Source organism: Sapajus apella, unplaced genomic scaffold (genome assembly GCF_009761245.1).
Source record: "Sapajus apella isolate SASKATOON/1434 unplaced genomic scaffold, GSC_monkey_1.0 scaffold6, whole genome shotgun sequence".
Lineage (NCBI taxonomy): Eukaryota > Metazoa > Chordata > Mammalia > Primates > Cebidae > Sapajus > Sapajus apella.
The window spans coordinates 15529665-15551803 of record NW_022436946.1 but is presented as its reverse complement, the minus strand read 5'-3'; the positions used below and the strand labels follow the sequence as shown (position 1 = coordinate 15551803).

Below are 22139 nucleotides of genomic sequence, written 5' to 3'. Positions count from 1 at the left end.
AATTAATTTATGGTGAAAAATGGTTTTATGTAAAATGCCGATCTCTCCATAAAACTTTAAAACGGTGAGTATTTTAATCCTTAGTGGAGACTGTAACAACATCTTCCTGCACAGATAATTTTTGGTTTGGCTCTTGTGGAACAGATATCACATGGAACATCAGTTAATGAAATAACCTGAACTACGAAAATCTATTTTAGTTTTTTAACAATATCACAAATAGTATTAATACTATTTGCAGTGGGATAAACCTCACGGCAGATGCAATGGTTTTGAACCTCTGCTGTGTTGAAATATCAAGCATTTTAGCATTTTCACTTTATTTGAATTCAGTTTTATTTTTATAGCATGTATTCAACTGCCAAAAGTAATATCACCTAATTTCAGTTTTGCTTCTACAAATCACAAGCAAAGATCATGATGTACATGCAAATTTATATAAATCAAGTTCATTGGGAATCAAAACCTTTTTTCTTTATTTTTCTTTTTTCCACTAAAGAGCATGCACAGAGACTTTTTCTATTTGATCACTAGATTGGAGCTGTTGCAGCTATATTCTGGCAGTGGATTTGGATAATGGTCAAGTTTTAGGTTTTGCTAACAAGAGCTATTAAAGCAAACAAACCAAAATCCTCTGAATAAATTCAGTGTATCCCAGACCATTGCCTCTAGGCAGGCAAATCTGGTTCACTGGGGACAACTCAGGAAGTGATAAGTGAACCTGTATGCACAATCTGTATAACCAGACTGAATATAACAGTACTCAAATATTAATGGAGTAAATGTTAAAACATTCCCTTTCAACAGGAATGACTAGATCTCAGAAACATATTACAAATAAATAGCCAGGGCCTAATTTCTTTAGAACCCTTATACCGCTATTTTTCTTCTGGAAAAACATAGGTATAAGGGTTCCTTATACCTGCTTAATGTTCAGCTCACTAGAGAGATTAGTGTCTAACTTGTCAACAAAAACACAGACACACAAGCACTCACATAAAGGAAGTACTGCAGCTGTCGCCCTTTGTCATTTACTCCACCAGTTGGAGCAGATGAATGTTAACTGCAGCGCCCTTTGCTGGATTTGATCAAGCTTCCTCAAGAAGATACCACAGTATGGTCCTTACTTTGAAGAGCCTGAAGGCCGTGAAACCTCTGCTTCAAATTGCCATCTACCAAGGTGCAAATCTCATTTGAGAACAGTAGGGTTGGCAGGGGCAGTGGCTTATGCCTGTAATCCTAGCACTTTGGGAGGTAGAGGACGGGGGATCAACGGAGCCCAGCAGTTTGAGATCAGCTTAGGCAACATGGTGAGACCCCATCTCTACAAAAAATAAAAATTGGCCAGGAGAGGTGGTAGGAGCCTGTAAACCCAGCTACTCAGGAGACTGAGGCGGGGGGATCACTTGAGCTTGGGGAGTGGAGGATGCAGTGATCTGAGATTGTGCCACTACACTCCAACCTGGGTGACAGCATGACACCCTGTCTCAAGAAAAAAAAAAAAAAAGAATAGTAGGATAACTATTGTAAGGGTTATTGCCGAGTTTAAAATGAGGAAACCGAGGCCAGTATAAGAAAATGAAAATCCAATTTATTCAGCTCCCGGGCGAGGTTCCATGGTCCCGGGGAAAGAGGCCAGGGAAGTTGCGCCAACTTCCTGGGGCGTAGGGTTTTTATAGGTAGGAGGAACGAGCAACAGCTGGGTGCTCTGATTGACTCCAGGGGAGCGGGATTGAGACGGGGCGGGTTTTCGGGTGGGAGAGCCGGCCAGGAGCCTTGCATCAGCTGGAGCCTTCTAGGGGAGCCACTAGGCAGAGCTAGGTGCCGGGTGCAGAGGTGGGTGTGTCCAACCTCCCAACTAGGCAACCGGTCTTACAACTATTCTTATGTTAGGGACAAAGATTGTCAATTTCACTACCTCTGTTGTTAATAGTAAACACAGTTTCACTGTCATGAAAAGTGATACAGCAACATATAAACAAAACCTAGTGAAAAGAACACGGGAAGAGGAAAAACAACAGTTGGTGTTTGAGTAATGGCATTGGGGGTGAATTTTGTTTTTACATTTTTTTATTATTTTTGATGTTATTTGTACCTTTAAACTTTTGGTTCATTAACACATGCTCACTCATGGAAAATTTTTAGTTAGGTGAGTATGAACTCATTTTGTTTATTTTTGTGCTAACTATGAAAGAGATGTTAACAGAAATTACAGATTTAAAAAACATTGTTTGGAAGGGGAGGTGGTTTGCTTAATCTGAGAATAAATTATTTTTTGGCATTACCTTAGACTCATCGTAGAAATATACAATCTAAATTCTTTGTTATAGCCACATTTGTCAGGACTGAAGACACCAGTTGTGTTTTAATCATAAGATCACAGTATTGTAAGTACTTGAAAATGATATATTTGATTTTCTTTAAGAATCTCCTATAATCTTATTGTACCAATTCTAGGCTTTCACCTTCTTCTCCTAGCCCCCCCCCCCACCCCAATCTAGCATTGCTGGAGCAACCTTCCTAAAGACTAGCTTCCTCATGGCACTCTCCTGCTAATACTTCAGTGGGTCCCCAGTGCCACGTGAACGCTTTTGTGTGTTTTTTTTTAAGATGTAGTTTTGCCCTCTCACCAGACTGGAGTTCAGTGGTGAGATCTTGGCTCACTGCAACCTTTGCCTCCTGGGTTCCAGCAATTCTCCTACCTCAGCATCTCAAGTAGCTGGGATTACAGGTGCATGCCACCACACCCGGCTAATTTTGTATTTTTAGTTACAGACAGGGTTTCACTATGTTGGCCAGGCTGGTCTCAAACTCCTGACCTCAAGTGACCAGCCTGCCTGGGCCTCCCAAAAAGCTGGGATTACAGGTGTCAGCCACCGTGCCCGGCCCCCTGTGAACACTTTTGGTTGACGTTTTCTCAAAGTTTTCTATAATTCGTTCTCACATACTATACGACCTTCTCTTCTAAATCTCCAACACAAAACTTGCATTTCTCCTACTGAAAAACGCTTCCCTCTCCTTTCAACTGATCTAAGTTTTAGCTTGCCTTCCAGTTTAATTTCTGTGCCATCCAACTTAAGAAACCTTCCTGAGAATCACAGCACAATTTGGTAGCTCTTATTTCTGAATTTCCATAAAAACTTATTACACATACTTCTATTATCACACCAGCATAAATAACATTGAATTATTTAAAAATTCTAAATATATGTATTATTTTTAAACCAGATTAGTGTCCCTTACAACAGCTACCTTTCATTATACTTACTTCATATGTTTCCTAGCCCCTATTTATTATACAGCCAAGAACTGTTAAGTTGTAGTAGCATGGCCCAGAGTAGACAATCCATGAGTACCTGTTGAATGAATAAGGGTAGACAACACTGTACTCATCCAGCAAGCAAGATGCTGATTCCAACATTGCTCTATTTTAATCACAGTGATAGTGGCCAAGGCAGTTAATATTTTTGGTTCCCCGTTTTCTCATCTATGAAAGGAACCAGTAAAAGAGATGATATTTTAATTCAGGCTTGTCCCATTTCCAGTGAATATCTATCTCACTCTATCACCAAGCCTTCCCTTGAGAATCCTTGTCAGTGGTGATCTGAGAAATTCCTTTCAACAACCCCTCACGCAGCATTCACAGGGGGAATCGGCTAAGATAACTTACTTCCTGTTACTCTTGCGTTTCAGCCTTTGTCCTATGTCTGGAGACTTCTTGGAAGCTGGAGCACACAAATAGCTACAGCAAAACTTGAGGAATGGGCATGAATAGACTGGCTTCGGGGAACCTGCCAGTTGGCTGTGTGGCCAAGGTAAGAGGCAAGCCAAGGCGGAGCTAGAGCTCAGAGCTGGAGGGTAAATTAAAGCAACAAATGTAGAAATATTAAGCCTGAAGAGGCGACAACGTTGAACTCTCAAATGCAGGCCAAAGCTCAGACTTCAAGCCGTCTGGCTGCTCCTGGGGTGCCCAGAGGTCAAAGTCCAGCAGGAGCAAAGGTGGGGGTGTGGTCCTGGAATGTGGAGTGTTGGAGGGATGTGCAAGAGGAGGCACTTTAAGGTCCAGAGATTCCAGCTGCCTGGTGTACCCTTGGAAGAATAAAGGGCTAGGAACTGGATAAGTCAGGCTCAAGTCCAAGCTGCCTAAGGAATCAGGGAAAGAATGGAGCTCAGAGTGAAAGGTCAGGGCAGCATCTAAAAACCCAGGATAGCAGCAAAGCTGGCAGGGGCCCCTGACTCTGGTAAGAGCAGCCGGCAGCACCATGCCACGGGAGGCCTGATTGATCACTGCAAGGTTCTTTGAATTGACTGCACCATGGATTACACCGTAGTCGAGCCATAGTGACTCCTGCGACCCACACATATACCTCCAGATGGCCTCCTGGAGCCAGAAAGTCTGAGAGAACAAGAAAACCGCAAAAATAGAAGACTAGCCCCTGCAGTGCCTGATTAACCGACCTTGCAACATTCCACCACTGCTTCTGCCTCAACTGATAAATCAACCTTGTGACACTGGACGCTGTGGCCTGATTAACCGACCTTGTGACATTCTACCGCTGTTCCTGCCTCAATGGATAGGTCAACCTTGTGATATTGGACCCTGTGACACCCCCCACCCCCGGCTTGCAAAAAAAACCACCCTAAACTGTAACTTTCCATTGTCTGCTCCCAATCTATAAAACCAGCTCCTATCCCACCACCCTCTGTTGACTCTCTTTTCAGACTCAGCCTGTTCACATCCGAGCAAATAAACAGCCTTGTTGCTCACACAAAGCCTGTTTAGGCGGTCTCCTCATTCAAAGCACACTTAACAGCCACACCTTGCGTTTACAGGCGAGGATTAGTAGGGTATGAGTAGGATCCTGCTGGTGCCAGGGAAGGCAATGCCGTATACATCTTTAGAAAGTTTTAACAAAGGCCTGAAGGACACAATCTTCTCCAAAGTCCCGATGTCGCTGTTTGCTGGCAACAATTCGAGCCAAAAGAGAAGTGGCACAGAATGCGCCAGGGGTGTGCTGCGTATAGCGCCGAGGACCACAAGGGCTTCCTGGGTCAGGTCTGCCATCTCTGGCTAAGATGGGCTCACCATCTAGGACCTTGACCGAGTCCTTGGACCACCAAGAATGCCCCACCAAGAGCCTCCTTCTTCTGGTGGCTTGTGCCTGCTTCCCATGGAGAACTCCAGAAGGGAGAAAACTATGAGGAGGTGGAGAATGTGGCAGGGATCCTAACTTTCTTGCTGAAGGAAGTTCTTAACAAGTACCCATCTGCCTTCAGGGAAGAAAACATAACTCATTTTTGTCTTTCAAATTCAATTCTCAAAACCAAATCCTGTTGTCAGCAATCTGTGTCCCAACGCCTTCCTCAGCAACAGCATTTTCCCTGTAGAATTAGTTTCCAATGTTCATTCTTAAATAATCCACAGAAGATTAAAAGGAATCCAGATACCCAGCACATTTTGTTTCCTTAGTGAGTAATTATCACATTTCTTTGGCTACTTAAATGCATTCTCTGAATCAGGTAAAGAAGATCATAATAGTTAATCAACAACAAGTAATTATTGAGTACTTAACAATAGTCTCAGCACTTAATCATACTTAAAATTGACTATTAATGAACCTCATAAACCGTTTTGCAACTCTGAAAGTGAATTTCTCTGCAGGCTTAGAGATTATTAAGCCATTTAGATCTTACCAAACAAATATTATTCATGCTTTAATTCATGGGAAAAGAGATTTAGAAAATAAGGTTAATGTTCAGTTGTCCTTTCCTGAGTTTAACAATTGCATTTTACATCTGGGATGCTCTGAACTCAGGTTAAACATTCTCCAAGTTATTCCCACATTCATCAAGTTATTTTCACATTAGCGACCTATTTTATTTTTATTACTATTACTACAGAAAAGGGCTAGGTGTGGTGGCTCACATCTGTACTCTCAGCAATTTGGGAGGCTGAAGCAGGAGGATCACTTGAGCTTGGGAGTTCAAGACCAGCCTGAGAGGGCGACTCTGTCTCTACAAATAATAATAATAATTAAAAAAATCAACCAGACATGGTGGCACGTGCTCATGGTCCCAGCTACTCAGGAGGCTGAGGTGGGAGGATCACGTGAGCCTGGGAGGCAGAGCCTCTAGTGAGCCCTGGTTGTGCCTCTGCACTCAAGCCTGAGAGACACTCTAGTGAGACCCTGTCTCCAAACAACGAAATAAATAAATAAATAAATAAAAATGCAAATCCAAGGCATCAAGAAATAGCTTTGCTTTAATGTAGGCATTTAAGGTAAATGGGTCACATTTTCTTTTTTTTAAAAAAAATTACTGACCCACAGAAAAACAAGTCAAAAAGCAGACTATTTCATATTAGTGCTTTTTTTTTTTTTAAAAAAAAAAAAGAGGATTAATATAAATTGTCTTCTCACCTGTTTTTAAAATAAAGGATTGAATGATAGAACTTAGACAACAAATCTAGTAGCATTATAAAAGCCTTTAACATGATAGCTAGAAAAGGTAAACAAAGAATAAGAGGGTGGCGAAGAAAGAGGACAGAGAGAATATGAACATTATCTACCTCTTTCTCAAGATAAAACTAATATTGCTTTTTAAAAAGACGTAGTTCTTTAAAGCAGGGGTCAGCAAACTTTTTCTATAAAGAGCCAGATAGTAACTATTTTATAATTTGCAAACCACATAAGTCCTCTGTTTCATATGTTTTTTTTTTCTTTTTTTTTTTTAAAGCAATACTTTAAAAATACTGAAAATATTCTTAGCTCACATCTATACAAAAACAGGCAGTGAGCTGATTTGACTCACAGGTAGTATAGCTTGCTAATTTCTGCTTTAGATTTTAAGAATGAGGCAGGTGTTGCCAGGATTTGCTCAATAGTAATTTAATACAAGGTTTGCAAATAAAAGTGTTCTTGACATGAACAACTTGCCATTTTTAATGGAAAGACATGTATGGCCCTTTTTCAGAAAGTGGAAATTAATGCATAAAATTTTGTTTTCCTAACATAAAAGAGCTTTTTTTTCAAAAAATGGCTTCTCCATCTTGTGGCCCTTTGATTATGAAAGCTCTGAAAGCTTCAAAAAGCTTGCAAATATCCAACTTCAGGAACAAAATCACCCGAGACCCTCATCTGAAGGCAGGATCTTTCCCACAGCTTCAGGCCTTCCTTATCAGAAGCATTGTTTCTTAAACTAGACTCCAAGGACAACACCCAAAATCAAGTTCTCCACAAAATTCTTGTTTTGTCTTTTCATTTCTAGAGATAATGAAAATAATTGATCTGACCAAATTCAGGATCATCTAGATGATTGCTGTCAAAATAGACCTGACACAGGTATTTTCAGTAGCCACTGAATTCTAGAGCTTTGGATACTTGTCTAGTCTGTTTGTGCCACTATAACAAAATGCCACAAACTGGGTGCTTATAAAGAACAGAAATTTATTTTTCACCATTCTAGGGGCTGGGAAGTCCAAAATCAAGGCAGATTTGGTGTCCTCAAGTGATGGATGAATCAAGGGGTCTCTCTGGGGGCTCTTTTATAAGGGCACTAACCCCATTTGTGAGAGCAGAGCCTAATTACCTCCCTAAGGTTCCACCTCCTAATACTATAACCTTGAGGCTGAGAAGGGAAATATGAAAATACCGTAGTCCTAATAATAGGCATATCAGTGAGGAACAATATCACAGTATCATGTAGTTAGGAAGACTTTGCTGCAATTTGGTTAAAACAGAAGTCGTGGGTGGACACAGTCATCAGACAGTCCAGTAGCGGTATCCATGTACTCACTCAAAGGAGCTGCACTGTGGTCATGGAAGCCCTGTGCTTGCTACTAGCAGTGATTTAATTTCTGCAAAGCCAATGATCACATTCAACTATGCTAGTTAACTTGAATTTTACTGAATTTGGCTGAGGTAGGTAGTTTGTAAATTTATTTTAATTTTCTACTTGTATAAGAGGTATAATTATAAAAACGTCAGGTCAGCACCACAGGTCTATGAGAATCTGTGTTCTGTAAAAAATGCCTATTTCTTACTTGGTGAAAAACATTAGTCAATGTTTCACCAAAAAGAAAAACAAAACCCAAAGCTATAGATCAGATATTGGCTAAAATGAATATACAAAAATCTCGACTGAAGATATTTTAAGTCAGAGCTAACAGTCTATTTCAGGTATTGCCAGAACAAATTCCAGAAGCAGAATAATTGAAACTGTCATGTTGAAATTGATTACAATTAGAAGAATTTGACTGAAACTTGTTACCTCCTTTACCAAAATATAGCCTTTCTTTCTTTCCTTTTTTTTTTTTTTTTTTTTTGAGACAGGGTTTCGCTCTTCTTGCCCCGGCTGAAGTGCAATGGTGCGAACTCAGCTCACTACAACTTCCACCTCTCGGATTCAATGATTCTCCTGCCTCAGCCTCGAGAGTAGCTGGGATTAAACGCATACACTACCACGACCGGCTAATTTTTGTATTTTTTGTAGAGCTAGGGTTTCTCCATGTTGGTCAGGCTGGTCTCGAACTCCTGACCTCAGGTGATCCTGCCTGGCTCGGCTGCCCAAAGTGCTGGGATTACAGGAGTGAGCCACCGTGCCCGACTAGTCTTTCTTATACTATCAAATGTATTGAAAAAAATTGTGAGCACTTTCTTGTACAACTTCTAAAAATTTAGCTTTGCTTTTGTTATCTGAATATTGTACAGGAATATGAGCATGCAAATAAGATCTTTGTTTAGTTCTAAGTTTTTTTAATAACTAAATATGGTGGCATTAAATAATAAATGCATTTTCAAAATATGAATAGTCTCTCATTTGATTCAAATTAGATGAGTTGTTTTGCATGCTTTTTGTCTATTATGCAATTATTGTCTTGGTTTAAATATAACCTAATAGCTGACTCTGCTTTCCTATGCTATGCTGGATTCCTAGCTAAAATGAAATCAGTATGCTAGTAAAATATTTTTCATACATATTATTTGGAACTTTGCTTCTCAATTCTATAAAAAGAATTCCCTTTGCTATCTGTATTTTTTTCTCTTGTGTGTTAATACGCATATGGTCCTTCTTGGGTTAACTACCCCTTTAAGGTAGGCTAAAGGGATAAAAGCAGTAGCTTGTATGTTTTGGTCTCAGGCTGCCTTTACACTTTTAAGAATTGTTGAGAAACTTAAAGAGATTTTGTTTATATGGATTAAGTCTATTGCTATTTACCATAGTATAAATTAAAACTCAAAAATTTTAAACTATTTTAATGTATTTAAAATAATAGTAAACTCATTACATGTCAACATAAATAACACATTTTATGAAAAGTAATGATATTTTCCAAAGCAAAAATAGAAATATGCTTTTATTTTACATTTTTGCAGATCTTTTATGCCAGGCCTAAAACAAGATAGCTAAGTTTTAATTTCTGTTTCTGCACTCAATTTGTTGTATTATGTTGCTTTGGTTTAAGTATTTGAAGAAAATCTTGTTTCATACAAATGTGTAGTTGGAAAAGAAAATAGTATTTTCACAGCATTTTCAAATAATTAATTATGAATGTTCTTCTTTGATACTATACTAAAACTCAGCAAGTGATAACTTCTTACAGGTTTGTTCCAAAGCGATACCTGAAACTATATCAATAAAATTTTCATACTCTGTTAGATCAAACTTCATTGGTCTAAAAAATTCATTGCTCTATCTAGTACTTTAGACAGACATTTGACTCATGACTTTTGTAATATTAAGTATTGGTCATCTGGAAAATTTGGTTCCATGAGATATGCTGATCTTGTAAATGTTGACCTATGTCACTATGCAGTATCAAAAATCATCGTCGATCTCACCAGAACAACAACAACAAAGTGTTGAAGTTTTCAAAGCTGTCAAGTTTGTAATGGCAGCTACAAGTTTTCCAAATTCTAATTTTTACTTTAAAGCCCAGATTTCATTATTCACAACAAATACTGCCAAATCTTTTCTTGAAATGACAGACCCACTTTGTTCCTTTTTTTAAAAAAAGTCTGCCAATCCCAGTGTTTGAAGAACCACAGTTTATCTGTCAGTTGTTCTTTCAAATAAAATAGTATTTCATGAAAAGAGTGGCTAGTTCAGCCCCCTACTCAGTTGCATAAGTGCTTTTCCTTGAGACAACCACCATACTTCAGTAGGCAGCAGAGGTGCTTTCTGTGTACTTGACATAGCTTGGATGTATATCCCTGCCCAAATCTCATATTGAAATGTAATCCCCAGTGTTAGAGGTGTGTCCTTGTAGGAGATGATTGGACCGTGGAGGTTTCTCATGAATGGTTTAGCACCATCCCCTTACAACTGCCCTCACAAAAGTGAGTTCTTGTGAGATCTGTTCATTTAAAAGTATGTAGCACCTCCTCCCTTGCTCTCTTGCTCCTCCTCTGGCCATGCAACGGGCCTGCCCCACCTTTGCCTTCCTCCATGATTGTACATTTCCTGAGGCCTCCCAAGCAGAGGAGATGCTGGCGTTCATGCTTCCTGTACAACCTGCAGAACCATGAGCCAATTAGACTTATTAAACCTCTTTTCTTTAAAAATTACCCAGTCTCAGGTATTTTTTTTTGTAGACAATGGACTAATACAGTACTCCTCATTATACCACACAGAACATTAGTTTAAAGATCTAGATGTAATACAATTAATATATATTGCTTCATCTAGGACATTCTTCAGTGAAACTAGCAGCCCTTCTTCAGAACTCTTTATGCAGGAAGCAGTAGCCGTTTCTGTGCTTGCAATTATCTCGAATCCAGGAGATTCACGTCAAGCTCTCCCAAGGATTGTCTTGCCCCACTCCACCAGAGTGGTTGGAGCTTCTGCAGCTCAACAAATATCAACCAGGTATGGAGATGCTTGTCTCTCCTTATTGTGGTCCTATCCAAATCTTTATAGGCTCTTGTGGGGGTTAATTTTATGTGTCAACTCGGAGGATATTTTGAGATGAGAGTCGCATTTAAATCAGTGAGCACAGTATAAGCAGATTCCCTTCCTGATGTAGATGGGTCTTATCTAATCAGTTGAAGGTCTGAATAGAACAAAAAGACCAGCCTTCTCAAGCAAGAGGGAATCCTCCAGCAGACAGCCTTTGGATTTCATCTGCATCATCAACTCTCCTGGGTCTTGACCTGCCAGCACACACTCTAGACTTGCCAATCCCCTTATTCGTGTGAGCCAAATCCTGAAAAAAACACACAAACAAACACATATGATATTGGATCTGTTTCTTAGGATAACCCTAATACAGCTGTTATCTTGGTCCCCTGTACTTGACTTGAAATTCCTTGGTGGGAGACACAGTACTGCCTACTAGGCCAACAACTTTACTCTCACATCTTAATCCAAAGGTGGCTGCTGGATTAATTCAACCCTCTTTTCGTATTTCTTACATAGATTTGTGTAGCATATCTCCTTGAACATGTAGGAATCCTTACTCCCTACTCTTCTTATCATTGGAACTTAAGCTAGAAAAGTTCCAAGACTACCTATTAAGTCCCATTTGATGAATTTTATGTAACCTAACATCCTATATAGAAAAAAAAAATACAGATAAGCTATTTTAGATCATGGTTTATATGGCCTTTTTGGTTACAAGAAAGAGACTTATTCATGCTACCTTAAGAAATGGAGCCAGAGTGTTATGCCCTGTGGAATAATACCTGTGGAAACAAAGAAAATAAGAATTTTTAACTAGGTTTTCTCTTCTAAAGCTTACTATCTAAACCAGAGTCCAGAAAAAGGCTCACAACCAGGAATCGCAAGACAATAGCTTCCTATGGAGACTAGAACTCAATCTATGTTCTGAAAAGTGATTCAGGACTCTACACAGTTCTAATGACTGGATGTTCCTTTGCCAACTTCTTGAGTATTCTGTCTGCCTTTGCATCTCTCTATGTACCTATATTCTTCTGCTAACATATAGCTGATTTTTACTAGGTAACTAGTTCCAAGTATCAAGAGAGAGGGTTGGATTGGTCAGCTTAATCACCATGATTCCTAATGGGCAGAGCTTTGGTATCAGACCACCTCATAAGCTGTTAGCCTGACTAGGTTAGCTGCCTTTGGGTTAGGTATGAACCTTAGTCCAGCTGTCTGTGGATAGCAGACTGATGTGGAGCAAAACATGTCCACCTGTGCTTAAAGAATTCCTGGATTGGGAGGCCGAGGCTGGTGGATCGCTTTGAGCTCACGAGCTTGTGACTAGCATGGGCAACATGGAAAAACTTTGTCTCTCCTAAAAGTATAAAAAAATTAGCTGGGTGTGGTGGGGCATGCCTGTGGTCCCAGTTACTTGGGAGGCCGAGGTGGGAGGATGGCTTGAGCCTGGGAACCAGAGGTGCAATGAGCTGTGATTGTGTCATTGCACTTCAGCCTGGGTGACAGAGTGAGGCCTGGTGTCCTATAGACTGATCATTTTAACACAGTGTAAACTTCAGGTGACCTTAGGCAAAAGGATGAGGAAATCGTCTACCTCCCTTTTGGAGAAGAGCTTCTCTTTTAATAATTCCCTTCTTATCATTCTTTGTATTAGTCAGCTTAGGCTACCATTAATACAAAACACCATAGAGTGGGTGGCTTAAACAACAGACATTTATTTCTCCCATACAATTTTGGAAGCTGGGAAGTCCAAGGTCAAGGTGCCAACTGATTCAGTTCCCCAGCGAGGACTCTCTTCCTGGCTTTCAGACAGCCACTTTCTGGCTGTGTCCTCACATGACAGCAAGGGAGAGGAAGCAGGCTCTCTGGTGTCTCTTCCTATAAGCACTAATCCATTGTGAGAGCCCTCATGATCTCATCTAAACCTAACCTCCCCAAAGACCCCATCTCCAGACACAGTCACCTTAGGGGTTAGAGATTCAGCATATGAATTTTTTCAGGAGAGGTCGACACAGTGTAGTTCATAGCATTCTTCCTCCATCCTAATTCATCATTCCTTGTTGGGTGCCCTGAACAGAGTTTCAGATGCCAGACAACCACTCTTGCCATTCTAACTTTACAGGATAGTTGTCCTCTGTCTAATTTATTTGCCCAGAATCCTGCTTTCTGTGATGGAAACTAATGAACTGTGAACCGATCCATGAAAGTGTCATCAACAGAAGCTCGTGGGAGCATGAGGCTCACTCTTGTGTGCATGGTGGATATTCCTGTAGCTGGGGGCAGGTCAATGCAGGAGAACTGACAATGGGAAACCTTGAAATGAGATTGGCATGCTGGGAAGTGAGAAGGAGAGCTTCAAACAATAAGCATCTTGGTGCACCTAAGTATAGTAGGCCCAGGCTGGGCTCCGGAAAACCTAAGAAAAAGTTAATAGAAAACTAAAAAATTATTTGCATCATCACACCTAGAAACAACTAGAAAACTGGTAACTTTTCATGCTCCATTATAATCCTTAAGTCAATAATTATTGACTTGTTCTCATACATGATTACATATCCAAAACCAATCCAATGAACATTTCACTTGTAGATTCATTTTCTTCTCTTGCCTATTTTAAATGACATGCAATTAAGGTAAAGAATTGCTTCGTTGATCTAGCATTTAATAGAAATAATCAATTAAATGTTAAATGCTAATGGAAAGGAGACCAATATTTGGTGATAGAGAATGATTTTTCAGATGCATGCATCACACGTCACACTCATGCAGTGGATAACCCAAACTCTATTGAAAATTAGTATGATGGTTATGTTAATTTAGATGTTTAATGATCTCCTCCTCCTCCTCCTCCTCCTCCTCCTCCTCTTCCTCCTCCTCCTCCTGCTGCTGCTGCTGCTGCTGCTTCTTGTTGTTCTTCTTCTTCTTCAACAGGGTCTTGCTCTGTCACCCAGGCTGGAGTGCAAGGCACAATCACAGCTCACTGCAGTCTTGATCTCCCCAGCTCAGGTGATCCTCCCACTTCAGCCTCCTGAGTAGTGGGGACCACAGGCGCGCAGCACCACACCTGACTTAGATCCTTGATCTACACACTTGCCTTCAAGATTTAAAGTTACTGTAAGCAGAATAAGAGTTCGCCCTGTGCATTTTGCAGAGTAAGCAAGATCCAGGGGAATCCTTTTGTATGTGACAAAGGAAACTGTTACACTGACAACATTCAGCAAATTTCCTTCAAGTTCCCATTGCTTCTGTAATATTCAGAGACACTCAGAAGAAAAAAAATATATATTTCAAGCTGTTAATGGAGCCCTCAGCACTGCCTTGTGCTTTTTGAAACAGAATTATAGATTTACTCACAAAGAACTGTGAACGTTTCATCTATGTTTAATTTTTTAAAGTGGTAGATAAGATTATGGCTGTGTATTATACAAACTGGGCTTGACTGTCACATCCATGAGCCGTGGAAACTTCTATAGGTTATTATGATCTCTCTGGGCCTTGGTGTCTTCAGATGTCTGGTTGGATAATATACTTCTGCTAAGGTTGTTATGGGGTTAGAGATTTGTGTATATTGGGGCCCTGCACATGGCCAGCACTCCTTGTATTGTTATTTAGAGAAATGCTGTGCAAGCTGTTTACATTGAAAGGACGGTCACATTCTCTGAGTTTGATGTTGCTTGAAGGCCTTCTTTCCTTCCTGGTGGCCAACTTTCCCTTTTTTTATTGTTCTAAGAATACCTCTCCATTTGAGCCATTGTAAATAGTAACTATTGTTTGGTTGTTCCATCAGAAGGAGAAGCCTTCCTGGAGCCTGACTGGGAGAGCCCCTGTCTGATCTGTCTAGCAGTTATGGAGCTGGAGACAGGCTCAGTGCTCTTACTTCCTCCTCAAGGAAAAGAGCGGTGCTCCCCACCAAAATAGATCCTCATCATCTTGCAAACACCACCCAGAATAAATATACAGGAAATGAGGGCAAAATCCCACTGCAGTGGTTATTAAGGCAAAATTCTTCCCAAAACATAAAGTTTTTCAGTGTGTAGGAGGGAGTACAGTAGTGGATATTACAGCACATGAATCATGGTGGTGCTAATTCCAGACTATAAATTGAGTAATATACTATATGCTGAATGGTTTTATTTAGATTAATGGAAAACTCATGTTATCTAAAGATATCTGTCTGTGTAGCTACATTTGCAAACGAAGATAAATTAGTTAAAAAGCATAAGAACCAAATTGTCCATGGAGTTTAGTGGAAAATTAGTTAGTATCTTGGCATTAAACAAATAATAAACTTCAGGTTTTTCACATCCATAATGAAGCTTGGAATGAAAAACATAAGATGCTGTCTAAAACATGGGATGCTTTTAAAATTAAAGATAGATGTAGTTTAGAAATAAAGATGGGGAAGAGGGGGCCCCCACCAAAGAAAACCACAGCAGTAGGAGAGTAGCTACTTAAGCAATGAGATTATGACGTTGCATTAAATTATTGTTAAACCAAATTATTTCAATTCAAGCAAAATAGTGGTCTTTACTAATCATAAAATTTACTATGCTTTTTCCCTTAATTTGCTAATTTTACTATTGTTCAGACAATGACTAATGTTGAAGAAAATGCTAATTCGAATCCAATATCATGTTCAACTCATTAATAATATTATTTGACAAAATCTGAAGAATATCAGCTTGTATAAATTCTCAGACATGAAAAGCTTCATTTACTTAAAAAAATTGTAATCCTTCTTCAACCATAAGAAAATCAGCTTATAAGAGGCCAGCACCCTGGCCTACTAGAAAATTAGTAAATATCTAGAGAAGAAAGGTGCCTAATGAGCCTTATAGTCCTGTTTTAGAAATGGAAAGGGGATGTACTTCCCTTAACAGATATAAAAACTTACTATAAAGATACTGTAATCAAAGCAGAATGGTACTGATAGAAAAACAGATAGATCAATGGAAAACAGTAGGATCCAGAAGTAGGTCTCACTACATCTGAGAGCAGAGGTCATTTGGGAAAGGTATATATATTCATTTTACATTTAATATGAAATACATATAATAATGGGGTTGGATAATTGACTATGTATATGCAAGAAAATAGCCGTCAACTCCTACCTTGTAACATAGCCCAAAGTAAATTCCTGAAATATTAAGGAGCCAAATATAAAATAAGGAAAACTATAGAATATATTTTTTAAAAATTTAGAAAACATTTTTTTAATTGTGGAATGAGAATAGTTTTCTGTAGCAAGATATGAAGCTTAGTTACGTAATAATCGAATATATTTTCAAGAAACTATTCATACTATAAAGTGCTGTGTAGCTAATAAAGGAAATAAAGGCAAGAGTCAGTTAAATAAAAATGGAAAATTTCCGTGTACCATAAAGCAGAGAACAAATAAGTCTCTAAGAGAAAATATTTACAACTCATAGAGGACAATGGCTTAATATTTCTAATACACATTAATTAGAAAATGACAAATGGGAATAGACATTCGCAGCAGAGGAAATGCAAAGGCCCAATAAACATAAAACAAGATGTTTGAGGAGACATTTATGGTGTTATTTACAGTAACCCAAAATCTGTGTGTATGAGTAGGAGTGAGGGTGAGTTAAGAAAAAATATGTTCAGTAATAAGAACATGTGGAAGAGGATGAGATAGCAACTCAATGAAATATTAGGAAGCAAGTCAAAACAATAGCCAGAACATCCTAAACAAGCCAATACATCTTATTATATAGACAAAGGTTTGAGCTGAAAAGTTTTTACCAATCAGATGTACATTGAAAATAAAAACATTAGTCTGACTAAAAAATGAAAGTCTGTACTTAATAGATTTACAGGTATGCTATATGGTGCTAACATAAAATTGAATTGTTTGTAATAAGCTCTGCTGAAATGCCTTTACCTACACAGATTGTTTGTCATCCTCTATTCTTGAGAATACAATACAAGAAAGTTCCATAAAATCTTTTTTTGTTTACCTGTATCCTGAGTACCTAAGATAAGGCCTGGCATATGGTTTGTGATAAACATTGTTGAATAAATAAATGAATTACTATTTTTTGGCTATAAGGTAGAAATTATGTAGCAATGGAGATAAAAAGTTTATTAGAAAATGTTATAAGAAAAAACTGAACTCCAAGCTAAATTTACGCTATTATTAGTTATATGTTATCTCATTTTAATTCTCAGCATAATAAGTAATTTTAAAAATGTGTGATATCAAGGATAGTAATCAGGGAAGTGAAAACTGAAACACTTGGAAACCATTTGGGGGGCTTCAGGGGGCAGCATTCCTACAAGAATAGGATAACCTCAAACTAAACCTAGCATCACCCAAAGCCTTACCAACACTTAATGCTAGGTTTAGTTTGATTGACTAATAGTGACTCTTGAACACTATGAAATATTCTATAAGTTTCTTTAGCCCCAAAGTAACCTGGTAGTATCTGCTAAGATATAAAAATACACACATTACCTACATTCTCAGTTCTGGATAATTATATAACAAAAAAAAGTATAAAGCTTGTATACAAGTATGTTTAGTCGAGAGAGGCAGTACAGTATAACAGTTAAGAGATTGACCTCTGTCTATCAGCCCACTGGGGCTCAAATCTGTAACTTACTATGACCTTCAGTAAGTTATTTAATCCTTGTGTGCCTCGGTTCTCATCTTCAAGAAAAAGGCAAAAACAATGCCAATCTCATGAAGGATTTTTAAAGATTAAGTGAGATCATGTATGCTTAGGCCATTGTCTAGTACGTATTAAGACCATAATAAACATTGTCTATGACAACATTATCATGATGTATGATTACCAAAAGCTGGAAACAACCTGAATTTCCATTGACAGGGAAAATAATTGAACAAATTACACTATGAACTATATTATGAAGACACTAAGAAAAATGAAGTATATCTGTATGCAGGTATTTGTCCAAGATAAATTATTAAGCAAAAAAATTCAAGTTACAGTTTGATATATTGTATAACCTCAATTTTGGAATAAAATCAAAACTAAACAATTACTCTGTAGCTATGCCTATCTTCGTGCCAGGACAATACCTTGAGATAGTAATTATATATATATTTTTTCTAGTTCACTTTTTTCCTCCTTCTTCTCTTAGGTTCAAGGCCCTTGGCTGCTCTGTGCTTATTGCTCCCATGGGGCTAGTACCTGCTTTCCAAAAAGACAAACAGGTAAATGTTTGAGGGTTGGAGAAGAAATGGATCTTCCTGCTGCCTGACTGGAAAAGATATTTGACAGAAATAAAAATACAATATATAAAACATGTATTCACAGATGCTTATGAAAGGCCAGGGGAAGATGTGCCCATGTTGAAGGGAGATGAGACTGTATCAGAAGGAAGGCAACTCGTGTTGGAGGCAAGCCTGGAAGAAAGAGGCCCAAAGCAGCAAATAGAGCTTGGGGAAGTGGAAAACTTCAGCTAGGCTGGTGGGATGTAAAGCCAGAGGACAGGCCGGCTGCAGTGGGTCATGCCTGTAATCCCAGCCCTTGGGAGGCTGAGGCAGGCAGATCACCTGAGGTCAGCAGTTTGAGATCAGCCTGGCTAACATAATGAAGCCCCTTATATACTAAAAATGCACAGATTAGCCAGGCATGGTGATGCACACCTGTAGTTCCAACTACCTGAGAGACTGAGACACAAGAATCACTTGAACCTGGGAGGCAGAGGTTGCAGTGAGCTGAGATTGTGCCACTGCACTCCAGCCTGTATGACACTGTCTGAAAAAATTAAAAATAAGTAAAACCAGAGAGCTGGACCTCCATTTCAGGATGGAGGCCAGGGAAGCTGCCACAGAGGAATGGCTGTGGAGAGCCAGTCCTTATGGTGAGCATGGCAGAGATTGTCATGGCCCAACCGTGGCACAGAAACTACCAGACCTCACAGCATCGGACAGCATGGCTCAGGGCATTTGTGGGGACCAGTGGCCAAGGCCCAGACAGGAGGAAAGATGTCTCAATATCACTATGGTTACCAAGGTCTAGATGCTTCTCATGCTGAACCCCCAGCCCCAACACATACCAAATTCTTGGCATTACATTAACCCTTCTGAAATGAGGCACAGCTACAGGGAAAGGGAGGGTATTCCAAATTAGCTGAGATTGAGTCTTAACTGATGACATGGAGCTCAAACTAGATATTAACTTGAGTTAAAGAAGAATTAAATTTTATTTTTTCCTTATCCAAGTTTGGACTCATAGCAGTTACATGCATTTTTATATGTTTATATATGATGATTGAAAAACAAATTGTTAAGAGTAGTTGCCTAGGGGAAAGAGGCTTTACAGTTGGAAGGTGAAGGAGAGACTACAGGTTTTACTTCAAGCACCTTAGTAATGTTTAAATAGTTAAATAGGCACTAGTTAAGTAAGCTAATTGACTAGAGTAGTACAAATTGTAAAGAAAAAAAGGCAAGTGCAAAATTATTTTGTGGTACAGGAAAAAAGTCAAGGCTCAAAATGTCTATTTTGAGTGAATTATTAGCATCTTCAAACATCAATTTACTAATTTATAATGTGAGAAGATTGGATTAAGTGATATATAATCTCTTTAAAATTATTGTAAGGCAGTGAGTTTTCTGTTCTTGGAAATGTATAGCCAAATACAGTAGAAAAGAGTCATATTTGTAAAAGACATTGGATAAATAAAGAGCTTTCTAACAATGTTCTCAAGACAATAGCAATAGAAATGACAGTGGAAACATAGAATTGTTCCAAGAACAGGGTTTGTTTATCAATCCCAGGTCTGCCAACGATTTTCTGCATGACTTTGGGCAAGACAATTTCAACATTTGGGTTAGATTACATCTGTAAAGCAGGAGTTCCCAAACTTGGCATTAGAATCAGTCCAAGATTTTAAAAAATACACATTCCATAAATGCAACAGAAATGTCAACAAAACACACTACAAGAATTTGTCAGCAGCACTGCTTGTAATAACTCAAAACTGGAAACAACCTGAATGTCCATCAATGAATAAAGAATAGAATAAATGAAGAAGTGTTGGTCATGTGGTTGGATACCATGGAGTGGAGTTCACCAAACTTTGTTCTGTAAAGGGCCAGATAGTAACCTTGCCAGCCATCTAATCTCTGCAGCAACTAAACTCTGCCATTGTAGTGTGAAAGCAGCTGTAGATAATACTGAGACAAATTAGCCTGGCAGTGTTTCAATAAACTTTATTTATAAAATGGGAGATTGACCCCTTACTCTATAGCAATGAAAACAAACTAGAACTACCTGCAATAACATGGATGAATTTCACAAGCATACTGTTGAGTGAGAGAAGCCACGTACAAAAGAATACATGCTGTGTGATTCCATTTATCTAAAATTTCAGAATTGGCAAACGTAAGCTACGATGTTAAAAGTCAGAATAGAGTGATTATCTTGGGAGAGTGGTGCCTAGTAGGGGGCCCAGAGGGTGTCTTCTGGGCTGGATTGCTTTGTTATTTAATGTGAGACTGTGTTCACTTTGTGAAAATTAATCTGTATACTTATAGGGCTTGCACATTTTTTTTTTCCTGATATAAGGTTTACTTCAATGAAAAGGTTACCATAAAAAAACATAAATATTTCAGTGTTTCACTCTGTAGAATCCGAGTTGTTGGCCAGGGGTGTGGCTTGAGGATCTGTCCTAAGCCTGCCTTGAAGAGGTCAAGTGAGCTAACTAAGGTCACGTTACTGGCACAGCTGAGACAGAGAGCAAGCTCTTACAGTGTTGGGCATGGGGCGAATCAGTCCTGCAGAAAGAGCAGACGCAGCATCTGCCCTTGAGAACGGACCCGGAAACGGCTAAAAGAAGTCAAGGTCACATTCCAGACTTCAGCCTACAATCATATTTGCACTGTCACCTGGATATTCTCACTGACTTCTGCCACCTGGGCAGCACCCAGTTCAGAACTTCGCAGATGGCTAGAATTGCTGGGGAGCTGCCAGAGGGCTTTCAGAACTCAGCATGAGTGCAGGGAGTACAGCAGCCAGCTCTCCAAGGGGACGGCCTTGGCAGATTTTCCAGCTCTCTGCTCTCTTATAGGAAGGCATTGCAATGTAGCAGACACAGTCTGAAGTGGAGTTTCAAACAGACACAGCTTCACATTCTGGTTTTGAAACTTACTGGCAAATTAGTGAATTTTACTCAACCCCAATTTTTCTCATCTGTAAAACAGTCATAAAATTGACCCTCACTGTATCTTCCTCATCCCTCCCACAGACAAAAGAATTTTTTTTTTCATTCAATCTTCATTGAGCTAACATTTATATGCCAAGCATCATTAAGTCTTTTGCAAAGATTGTCTCATATAATTCTTGTCATTAAAGAAGTTTCATTTATGATCCTCATTTTATAGTGAAGACATTAGGAATCTGTTGACTTTAAAATGACCTGTCGAAAGTCACACAGGTAAGAGGTGGAACCAATTTCCTACTGAAGTAGTGTGCCTGGGAGCCTGAGCTGCTAACCACTGCTTGAGACAATGACTGTGCCTGGCAGTTGTCATCCTGTCTCTGGCCCATGGATGAAATTTAATAGAAGTTAATTCTGCATTTCCTCTTTCCTTAAAGAGCAATGAATTGGAGCTGAGGCCTGGTAGTCAGGAAGCCAAGATTCTAGTGGGCTGGTAAATCACTTCTATTTCCTTGCAGCATAATGAAAGCATTGGATCAGATAACTCTCCTTAAGCATTTCTTCTGGGCTGAATGAATTCGTACTCCTCTCTACAGGTCTGAATACTTGCTCTAAACAGAAAATAAGTTAGTTTTTCCCTAAAATTTTATGAAAAATTTGCACTTGTTTACATAACCTGAGTTTGTTTTGATATTTCAAACATAGATACTATGTACGACCTAAACCTCTCTCCATGCACTCACTCACACTCACCTCATCCCATCTCGCAGTCTTATTTGTTGCCTTTACTCCAGGAACCCCTAACTCATGGCTGCACATTCCCAAGGACACCCTAGAAGGAGCACTCTCTTGTTTTGAAAAGCAGAGGTGGGCTGGGCGCGATGGCTCATGCCTGTAATCCCAGCACTTTGGGAGGCGGAGGTGGGCAGATTACAAGATCAGGAGTTCAAGATCAGCCTGGCCAAAGTGGTGAAACCTCATCTCTACTAAAAATACAAGAATTAGCCAGGCATGGTAGCAGGTGCCTGTAGTCCCAGCTACTTGGAAGGCTGAAGCAGGAGAATCACCTGAACTCAGGAGGCTGAGGT

The 22139-nt window shown here is 39.3% G+C and overlaps 2 long non-coding RNA genes across 2 annotated transcripts in view; both read left to right on the top strand.

The window, feature by feature from the left end:
* The window catches only part of LOC116549263, a 134069-nt gene that overhangs the window by 31583 nt on the left and 80347 nt on the right, over positions 1-22139 (top strand). The gene's annotated exons all lie outside the window — the stretch shown is intronic.
* On the top strand, positions 1568-5450 carry LOC116549264. The gene is made up of 2 exons (XR_004267781.1): positions 1568-2387; positions 3694-5450. It is a non-coding gene; the product is annotated as an uncharacterized LOC116549264 (long non-coding RNA).